Source organism: Piliocolobus tephrosceles, chromosome 9, assembly GCF_002776525.5.
Source record: "Piliocolobus tephrosceles isolate RC106 chromosome 9, ASM277652v3, whole genome shotgun sequence".
NCBI lineage: Eukaryota > Metazoa > Chordata > Mammalia > Primates > Cercopithecidae > Piliocolobus > Piliocolobus tephrosceles.
In genome coordinates this window covers 74,819,474-74,829,404 of record NC_045442.1, presented here as the reverse complement: position 1 = coordinate 74,829,404, position 9,931 = coordinate 74,819,474, and the positions used below count along the sequence as shown (strand labels likewise).

Genomic DNA, 9,931 nt, shown 5'->3' with positions numbered 1-9,931 from the left:
GGGGCTGAGGAGAAAACTGCTTCCTCCCTCCTTCCTCTTATATGCAATTCATAGAATCACAGGATGTTCAAGACAAACATACCTGTGTAGATCATATTCTTCCCCAACATCAAAGCCCTTTGATTTCCTCAGGTACCTTTCTTGGCAGCCACACTGAGCATTTTCAGTCACTCATCATTCAACAAATATTTGAGGAGTGCCTATTTTATACAAAGAGGAAAGTTAAGTAATGCAACATCTCTGACCTCCAAATCCCTTTCCACCTCTAACATCCTCCGGGCCTGAGATGAAAATCCCAATGGGGTTGGTAACCTGCCCACAGCTGCAGCCAGGCACAACATGGGAATCCCAGCAGCCGCTGGTTGTTCCGTCGCATGTCAAGCTCTGGCTTTTCTGGGAAAGATATTTATATTTTCATCAGGAAACTCCATTTGGCCTAAAATGCTGAACCTTACATAGGGATGAGGGTGAGTATTAGCAGCTCTGCCCACAGAGCTGCATTACAATTTGCAGAGTTTCTGAGAGGAGGCTGGGAACTGAGTGCCAGGGTAGTGACAAGCCCTTCGTCTTGGGGACACAGCATCCCCCAGGGCCTGGAAGCATCAAGGTAGGTCCATGTAATTCCTCACAATGACACAACTCAAACCTCAGAGCCACTGGCTTCCTATAGCCTGGCTGGGGAACCAAGGTTTAGTATTAGCATCCATCAGACAAAAAGAACTCCAGCATGGCTTCTTATGCTAAACAGAAGGAAACCCAGGCCCAGTGAGGTTAAACAGCATACTCTGGCCACAGCTCAAGCAGTGGAACAGACAAGACCACTGCACCATTGGTTCATTGCTGTGTCAAATGTCACCTGGACACATGGACACCCTCTTTTTTGGGGGTAACATAGAGCTGTATAGTTTCACTTCAAGCTATGTATGAGTATCCTCTCTTATTGGTATGTGGTTGAGAAATTGTTCTTCAGTAAGAAAGGATTAAGTCCATTTGGGGACATCCTATGATAGATATATATAGCCAGTAAAAAATAACATCTTTAGAAAATATTTCAAAGCATGTGACAATATTCATGATCGAATGCTAAATGGAAGTAGCAGGAGGCCAAATTATATATGCACAAGGAACCCTGAGATTGTGGCTATATACCACATTTCCTCCATTGTAATGACATTGATATCAAGAGGTATCATTGACTTAATAATATTTCAAGCTTTCTCGACTCCATCTTCGCGGTAGCGGCAGCTGGGCCCACGGTTCAGTCGTCAACATGCAGCTCTTTGTCCGCGCCCAGGAGCTACACACCCTCGAGGTGACCGGCCAGGAAACGGTCGCCCAGCTCAAGGCTCATGTAGCTTCACTGGAGGGCATTGCCCCGGAGGATCAAGTCGTGCTCCTGGCAGGCACCCCCCTGGAAGATGAGGCCACTCTGGGCCAGTGCGGGGTGGAGGCCCTGACTAACCTGGAAGTAGCAGGCCACATGCTTGGAGGTAAAGTCCATGGTTCCCTGGCCCATGCTGGGAAAGTGAGACGTCAGACTCCTAAGGTGGCCAAACAGGAGAAGAAGAAGAAGAAGACAGGTCGGGCTAAGCGCCGGATGCAGTATAACCGGCGCTTTGTCAACGTTGTGCCTACCTTTGGCAAGAAGAAGGGCCCCAATGCCAATTCTTAAGTCCTTTGTAATTCCGGCTTTCTCTAATAAAAAGGCCATTTAGTTCAGTCAAAAATAATAATAATAATAATATTTCAGAAAAAAAGGAAAACATTAAATCAACTATACGAAGCATCCTGGTTTCAAAAACATTAAAATACAAAGAATGTACAACCAAGAAGAAAGGAAATGTAGCATAAATTCATCACACAAATGTATGTATATGTGTGCATGTGTGTGAGTTCATAGGGTTCACAAGAAATACGTAAAACATGGAATGATGGTTATCTCTGTGGGAGAGATTTTTATTTTATTTATTCTTTTCAGTATTTTTCAATTTTATTTCTGATGTGTATGTATATACTAATTTTTTCAGTCAGAAAAAAATAAACTTTGTAGAACAGTCAAAGCTAATATAGGGAAAATACACGTGATTTTTCGACGTACCCAAGGCAGTTTCCATTTTCCAGTCTTTATTTTTTTTAGCATTTCATTTAGTTATGTTTCTATCCTCTGGTCTTTAGGCACAGTTTAGCATTCCCTCTTCCATGAACCATAATAAGGCTCCCATAATGCCTTTCCCCACTCTGCTGCATTTTAGCGGTACCAACATCTCTCACGAAAATCAGGTACAATGTCATAACGCAGGTGCCACCAGCATGTTTTAAGATCCCACCCTGCACTGCAAGCAGAGTTCTTTGTCAAATGTCCACCTGGGAAAAATTATACAGACTGCAGTGCTAAGAGACTCTGCTGTTTTTTGAGAAAATATTATCTTGACTATATAATCTTTCCTTTTTTCCCCACCTGGTAAGAAACTCAGAGTCAAATTTAAAACTCACTATGATAACTCTGTTGATCCCTAGGGTGGGGCTATTCGTGCACTTTTTTCCTTTGGTTCTGATTCTTGAGATAAAAGATTTGATTTGATTTTCTGTGTTCTTTTGTAAGAAGCTGCAAATCATTAATGGAAAAGGCAGGAAATAAATACATAGAATTATTTTTTGTGAAACGTTTCACTTCTCCCATTTTAGTACTCACTATATCCTGTCTACTAATCAATCTTGTCAGTTACACTTCTAAACTATGTTCCATATATGTCCACTTTCGTCATCTCCTCTGCCACCCTCCTGGTCCAAGCCACCAGCATCCCCGCTGGACAGTAACAACAGTCTCCTCACGCCTTTCTGCGTTTTCTCTTGTCCCTCCTCTGTTCCATGTATCTCCTCAAAGAATACCTTTGGCCACCCATGAAAAGCCAGACCCCCACTCATCCTTTCTCTCAGATGTCACCCTATTTTACTACCCTTGTAGTGCTTACAATGCTTGAAATAATCTTCATGTGTTTGTTTAATTGTTTGTTTTCTTTTCTCTATCTTCTCCCCATCCCCAAAACAAGAGCTCTGTCCTGCCAGATGCTACATTCTCAGTGCCCAGGACCACCTGGCACATTGGAAGTTCTCAGTATTTGCTGAAATCAATGAAAAGCCCTTTCATCTCCAGCATCCCCCTAGCCATGGGCAGGAATTCCCCAAGCACGTGCGTGCATTTTCCAACCATGAGCAAATCTCCCTTCTGCTAGCCCCTCCAACCTCTCAGCAAGGGGCTCGCCTAACCTGTCTGTGGTGGGAGAGTTTCCACAATCTGTGCCTCATGGGGGACCGGACTAAAGGCTGGTGAGGGAAGCAGATGACAGTGGTGATGAGAACCTGCTCAGGATCCCATCAGCAGGATCGGGATCTCTGGAAAGGTCCAGAGAGGCCTGCAGCCCCACACATTATCCCAAGGATCATCCCCTATCCTTTCTCATTAATTCATTTGCCAGACATTCAAAAACCGCATTAAAATTCTTTGCCCTAAAGGAGCAAAACTTCACAAAGAGACCTTACACACTCTAAGAGACTTGTTCCTGGAGAAGAATTTTCTCCAAGGCAATAAATAACCAAGTCCTTCTTTTCTCTGGCTGTTTCCTCCTTCCAGGAACTGGATGTGTAGGTTCCACTAAGACCAGAGCTCTTGCCCTGACATTCTCTTTTTGCTAGGAAGCCTTCCTGGTTCATCAGCTTGCAGGAACCCCTCTCTGCTCTTCTCTGGGCCCCAGGAAGACATTTATTGAGGATCAGGGAGAAGCCCCGCAACCTCCTCCCAGAAGACATTTTACCCAGTTATTCCAGGGACTACAGATGATCCCTAATTCCTCTTTATATCCTCTTCTTTTGGGCCTATCAGTGCAAACACAGGCCAAGGTATCATCCCAGGTGACCTGTGGTTTCCAAGCTCAATATGCAAACCACTGTGGTCTCCCCACATTAAGTAACTTCCCTGGGAGATTGTTGGGGCAGTGACTGGCCTAGGAGTTGTGGGCCCTGGAAAAATCCCCTTTGTGTCACAGGAATATCAGTACTTGGAGGAGGATTGGAGCAGCTGAGAGAAGAATGCTAAGAGAGGGCCCCATCTGTGAGCATGTGAATGGGATGGGGCAGGAGAGAGGGCCAATGCTTTGTCTTGGGGACTTGGAGATTTTGGATCTCTGAGCATTTGGTATATGAACCCCAGGTAGCTTCAGTACCCTCCTGGGCGCCCCACCCCTCCCTCCGACCCTAGGCACTGCCCAGCACTCCAGGAAACTCTTGAAGGGGGCTCTAGTTCAGGCTCACCAATTTGGGGGACTTCAAAAACATGGTAGGTTAGTGCGAAACATCCACTGTCCCCAGATATAGCTAAGGCAGCTGAGGCAGAGAGAGTTATGCAGCAGCCTAGGAGACCAGCCTAAGTCCAAGGCTGCACTGCATCTGGGTATGAGATTTCCATTTCCCTCTCTCTTTCTGCAGGGCCCAGCTGAAATCTGTGTCACACACATGTATGAAATATTTAAACCTCTCCCAAGGAGCATCGTGTCACTTCTAAATCAATTTATTCTAATCTAATCCTCATCTGCCATGGTTTTCTGGGCCAGCACCATCAAGAAAACCTCTTGGCAGGTGAGAGAGACTGAAAACACAGGGCATTTGTTTTTAATAGGGCCTCCACAGCCAGCAGTTTCCAATACAGCAACATACACACACACACGAAATACGGCTGCTCTTTGGAGATGACCCCTGACGTGCTCTGAGACCCACGCAGAGTGGTGCTTGCCAAACTGTGAGCATAAAGTCATCAGAAGCACCTTAAAACTACAAGCACCAAGGTGAAGTGAGGCAGGCGAGGATGCCCGGCCAACAGCAGCGGGAAGGCTGGAAGAGGCCTGTTGTCGTGTTACCAAGTGGCCTTTTAGTATCTTCAGCCGTAAAAGGCACTGTTTACTCCATCTCTGCCTGGGCTTCAATAGGATTCGCTTTTTCCTGGCTCTTTTTTTTTTTTTTTTTTTTTTTTGACAGCAATGCTCCAAAATGCAGAAACAGGCTTCAACTTGCTTTTCCAGCAGGCACAGCTGTGGAACTCTCGACGCAGCTGGGCTCTAGGCACAGGGAGCTTCGGGAGTTCTCGTGGTGGCTACAGGGCCCTGTGTGCCAGGGGAGGGACTATGGGAGCCGCTCTCACTGGACCCAAAATTCTCTGACCAAAGATTCCTTCTTTAGAGAGCTGTCTGCTCCTGCCGTGCCATCGCGAGCCCTTCCCAGCCAAAATTCCCACCGGGCCCCCATGCCTGCGTCAGCTGAACGCAGGGCAGGAGATACATCCACAGTTCTGCCCAAGGGGTGGGGCTGTGAGGGACCCTCAACATCAAACCTGACAGCCTGGCAGAAATGAGTCTGAGACTTCTGAGTCCAACTTACCCATGCTGGGCCAGCCTTGCTCAAAAGGTAGGGCTTCCTCCGTATAGGATCTCCTTGACTACAGAAACCCTCAAATTCTGTTTTCTGGGGTGAAGGGGATTGAGGTCCCACCTGGAAACCAACTCAGTGAGTGGCTGTGTCTCTTGCAGGCTCAGGGACTCTCCCAAACTGTCAGGAACCTGACACCTCCCTTAAGTGGGAATTTAATGTTGGAGAACCTAGGCTTGAACAGAATAAGGTAGAATGGAGTTCAAATCTCATCTCTGGCACATCTTGGCTGTATGATGTTAGGAAATCACATTTCAGGGTCTTAGTCTGTCTATTGGGAAAACAGGTGTAATAACACGAATCTCTAGCTGAGAAGTAAATGAGATCGTTAACAGAGGGTGCCCTACACGCTGCCTGGCAGTGGAAAGTCTCTCTACATGGCAGGGATTCTGGGTGTCCCTTCGTGGCACAAATCCAGTTTTCCTCTCCTTTAGAGGCATGTAGAAGACATTCCTGCCCCGATAGTCAGTGACTATTGGCTATTTGGTGGTGATCTGTGTCACCCGAGTGTAGGGTGTGTAAGGACAGGCATGCTTTTAACACAATCTCTCCCCCTTCCTTGGTGAGCCACTCTTTGTAATGGCAGCATCACTAGATGATGGGGGTCTCACTAGGCTGGATCTCTGAGAGAGTACATGGAGCAGAGCCCTTTACCAGCTCCTGCAGGGACTGGCATGTAAGCCAGAAATAAAACTTTATTGTATTAAGCTACGGAGTCTAGTTACCTTAGCATGACTCAGTGCATCCTGCAAATACACCATCTGATTCCCTAGCAACCAAGTCAGCACCAAGCCTTTGCTCTTCATTCTGTATTTTGGACATAGGACTTGGAGGCCCTGTGCCCTCCCTCTCCCCCTCCTCCCCGATAGTGAGCTGTAGCTCTCAGCCACCCCCCACCCACATTGCCTCCCCTCCCCGCTGGCCCTCATTGCTGAGGTCTGAGCAGGCTTGGGCCTGGACCAGAGGAAAGGGTGGCAGGAGAAGCAAGGAAGAGCGCTGTCTGGAGCTCCAGATGGACCTGACCCTCAGGGGCTAAAGTGCTCTGCTTGACTCAAAGCCCAAGGCAGCAGAAGTGCCCAGCACAGGCTGGCTGCATCTGCAACCCCCTTCCCCTGGCACCATGGTTATAAACTCCTTCCCATAGAGAAGCAGAGAAAGGTCACACTGACCTCTTGTTTCCTCTGAATCAGCCAAATTTTCACTCTTCTGTTGAGGTCTGAACGCTAAACAGTGCCTTTTACGACTGAAGATATTTTCCACAGGGCTGTAAAAAGTGAACTAGAGGGACTGTCCATACCAATTCCATGGTACAGAGTAGGAAACTGAGGACTGAAGAAGGACAGGACTTGCACAGTAGCAATTATTTTCATGAGACAAGAATCCTGCTACCAGCGTAAACACTGGGCACAAATGTCAATTAATCTGATATTTCTAGAATCTGGAATTTGCTTGTCCACAGCTAAGTGGTTTAACCAAGGAGATAACTTCTACTGACCAGGGATGTGATGTCCACTCTGAAAAGACCACAGCTTTGTCCTAGCCAGAGAGCGAACCCAGAGAGGCAATCTGCATGGTTGAGGCTGCCTGGCTGCCCAACAGGGCATGAGTTTTCTGTGTGCTCAGGAGGGAGGTCCTCTGGTGGGTCCTTTGCATCACCACCCCAGTGTTCTCCACTTATGCTGAATCATTTCTTTCAGAAGTAAAAACGCCCCAAAAATAATTACTCTGAGACAAGAAGAGCCCTTGAAGACTGCATAGATGGCCGCCACTTGGGGCCTCTCCATGGCCCTCTCACCAAGTAGTCATCGAACCTCTGGCTAAAGCCTTGCTGTGATGGGCAGCTCACTACCTCCCATGGTAGTTATTCCATCGTGGGCTTTGTCTCAATATCTAAGTGGGATGTCCCCTCTCTGCTCCAGATCTTCCCTTTGGGCCGTGCTAAACTCCTCTACCCCTTGATAGCCCTTCTAGAATGGGAGGCTCCTTGTGACTCTTCTCCACCAGGGCATGAACAGTCCAAGGCTATCAGCTTTCTTCATGTAACTCAGTGTCCCCTCTCCTCACCTCCAGCCCCCTTGCTCCTCAAAAAATGCTCTGGCAGTGTGGATATCACCTGCAATCGTGTAGAAATGCAGAGTATCAGGCCTACCCCAGACCTCCTGAATCATTATCTACATCTTAAATTCCAGGGCTTTGGGAGGCTGAGGCAGGAGGATTGCTTAAAAGTCCAAAAATTCAAGACTAGCCTGGGCAACACAGCAAGATGTAGTCAACACACAAAAAAATTAAAAATTAGCAGAGTGTGATGGTGTGTACCTGTATAGTTCCAGCTACTCGAGAGGCTGAGGAGGCTAAGGTTGCAACGTGAGCCATGATTGTGTCACTGCATTCCAGCCTGGGCTACAGAGTGAGACTCTATCTCTAAAACAAACAAAAACAAACAACAACAACAAACAAGATCCCCAAATGTTTCCTGGCCACATGAAGTGTGGGAAGCACTGGCCTAGATACCTCCCACTGCCCATGTAGCTCTTAGAGTAGAGGTTCCAGAATGCAGCTCTCTCTCAGGTATGCAGGGCAGGACTCTCACCTCTCTCCTAAGCACTCTTGGAGCTGCAGAACGCTGACAACACAAAGGATCCTGGGTCCACCCAGACCTCAGAGTCGTCTTCACAGGAACTGTTCCCACGCTGCATCTGCCCTTCTGGGTCGGGGGGTGGGGTTCGTATGTGTTGGGTCAGGTGTTGACACTTACATTTGCCAAATTAAACATCACTGTTCTTTCAACTGTGTCTCACCTACTATTCAACCCATCAGCTTTCAAATCTGTCTACACATTAGGATCACCTGATGGACTTTTGGTATAATCTCTGATGCCAAGACCCCATTCCAGAAGACTTGAATAGACTCTCTTGGGAGTCTATTTTGTGGGTGTCAGGTCTTTTTTTTATGCTTCCAAGGCAATTCTAATATGCAATTAGGATGGAGAGCCACTGGTTTACTACATCTGTTAAGAAGTGAATTTTATTTATTTATTTTTCAACCACACTCTGGGATCCATCAGTGTAGTCAGCTCACTTCTGACAGTGACTCTGGGCGCATGGGCCAGGTATCTATTGGCTACTGCTACAACATTGCTGTGTAACAACCACAAAAATCTGAGTAAATACAATAATAAACACTGTGCTGGCCAACATAGGCCATGGTGGCTTGGTGGCCCTCCCAGATTGTGGAACTGGGTTAGCCATGCTTCTAACTGCAGGTGTGTGGGTAGGGCAACCCACTTTTCCTGGTTTGCCCAGGACTTTCTTAGTTTGAGTACTGAAAGTCCCAACTCCCAAGATACGCCTTGGTCCTGGGAAAACCGGGATGGTTGAATACCCATCCATGGTTGGCCTGGGTAGCTCTGTTACCTGTGTCTCATCCTCCTTGGATGAGCAGGCTAGCCAGGCATGTACCTTTCAAGACGTTGGCAGAGACTTGAGAGAGCAAGTGGGCCCAAGAGAGACCCAGCCTCGGATGGGCTCACTGCCACCACCCAGCACAGGTGAGCTTTGTCTACCATGTTGGCCAGAAGTCTCCAGTCCCAATTAAACTTCATCGTTACAGACTTAGCCTGGCTTCAGGCTCTGGCCATCTTTCTGGATGTTTCTTCAGGCATCTAGCATGTTGTCCAAAGCCAGTTACACAGCTCAGCCCAAAGTGAAGGGGCATGGAAAAATATTCCACCCACGATGAGGCCATGGCAGGCATGTCAATGCAGAGAGGGCTAAATAATAGGGGCCAATCATTCCATCTCCCACAGGCAGAGAGGCTCTGGCTTCCAACTGTGGATGACCTTAAGTCCTTCCTTGACTGCCAACTCTCTCTGGGGAACCCGGTTGCAGGGCCAGAGACCTTCTCAACTCCCACTTCTGCCCAGCTCCGAACACACATATTGCTCTGGTGCCTCATTGCCTGTGTGGCTTCAACCCTCTCTCCCTCTTCCTCTCCTCCTTCCCTTGCTTTTTCTTCATCAGGTATTTAGAGGCTCCTGGAAAGGGAGGGATGATCTTGTGTCAGCCTCATGAGCCATCTTGACCTGTGCCAAGTAAATTTCAACATAGCAGACTTAGCCCCGCTTCAGCCTGGCAGGCTCTCTTGGATCCTGATTCATTCACCCTCCAGTACATTCCCAGTTGCCTCCAGCTCTGCATCCTGCCCATATTTTTCATGTATCAATAACCCAGATGTCAGCCAGGGCTTTTGGGCCCTGAGTACTCAGGCGCACTTGTAACTCCCAACTCCAAGACATGTAATCCTCCAGAGATCCCCGGCCTTGACTTTTTCCCACTCCCAGAAGAATCAGCAGACATCCCCAGATCAACCTGGTGCCCCCAGCAGCTCATATGTCATAAACGTAACTGTGCTGAGGTCACTGTGGGAAGGACAGGGTCACATCACTAACCTCACAGTC

At 47.7% G+C, this 9,931-nt stretch overlaps 1 pseudogene across 1 annotated transcript; it reads left to right on the top strand.

Moving 5' to 3' along the window:
* Positions 1–1,218: 1,218 nt before the first annotated feature.
* Positions 1,219–1,739, top strand: LOC111537764 (annotated as a pseudogene). The gene has a single exon (XR_002730108.1). The product of XR_002730108.1 is annotated as a ubiquitin-like protein FUBI pseudogene (transcript).
* Positions 1,740–9,931: the final 8,192 nt, after the last annotated feature.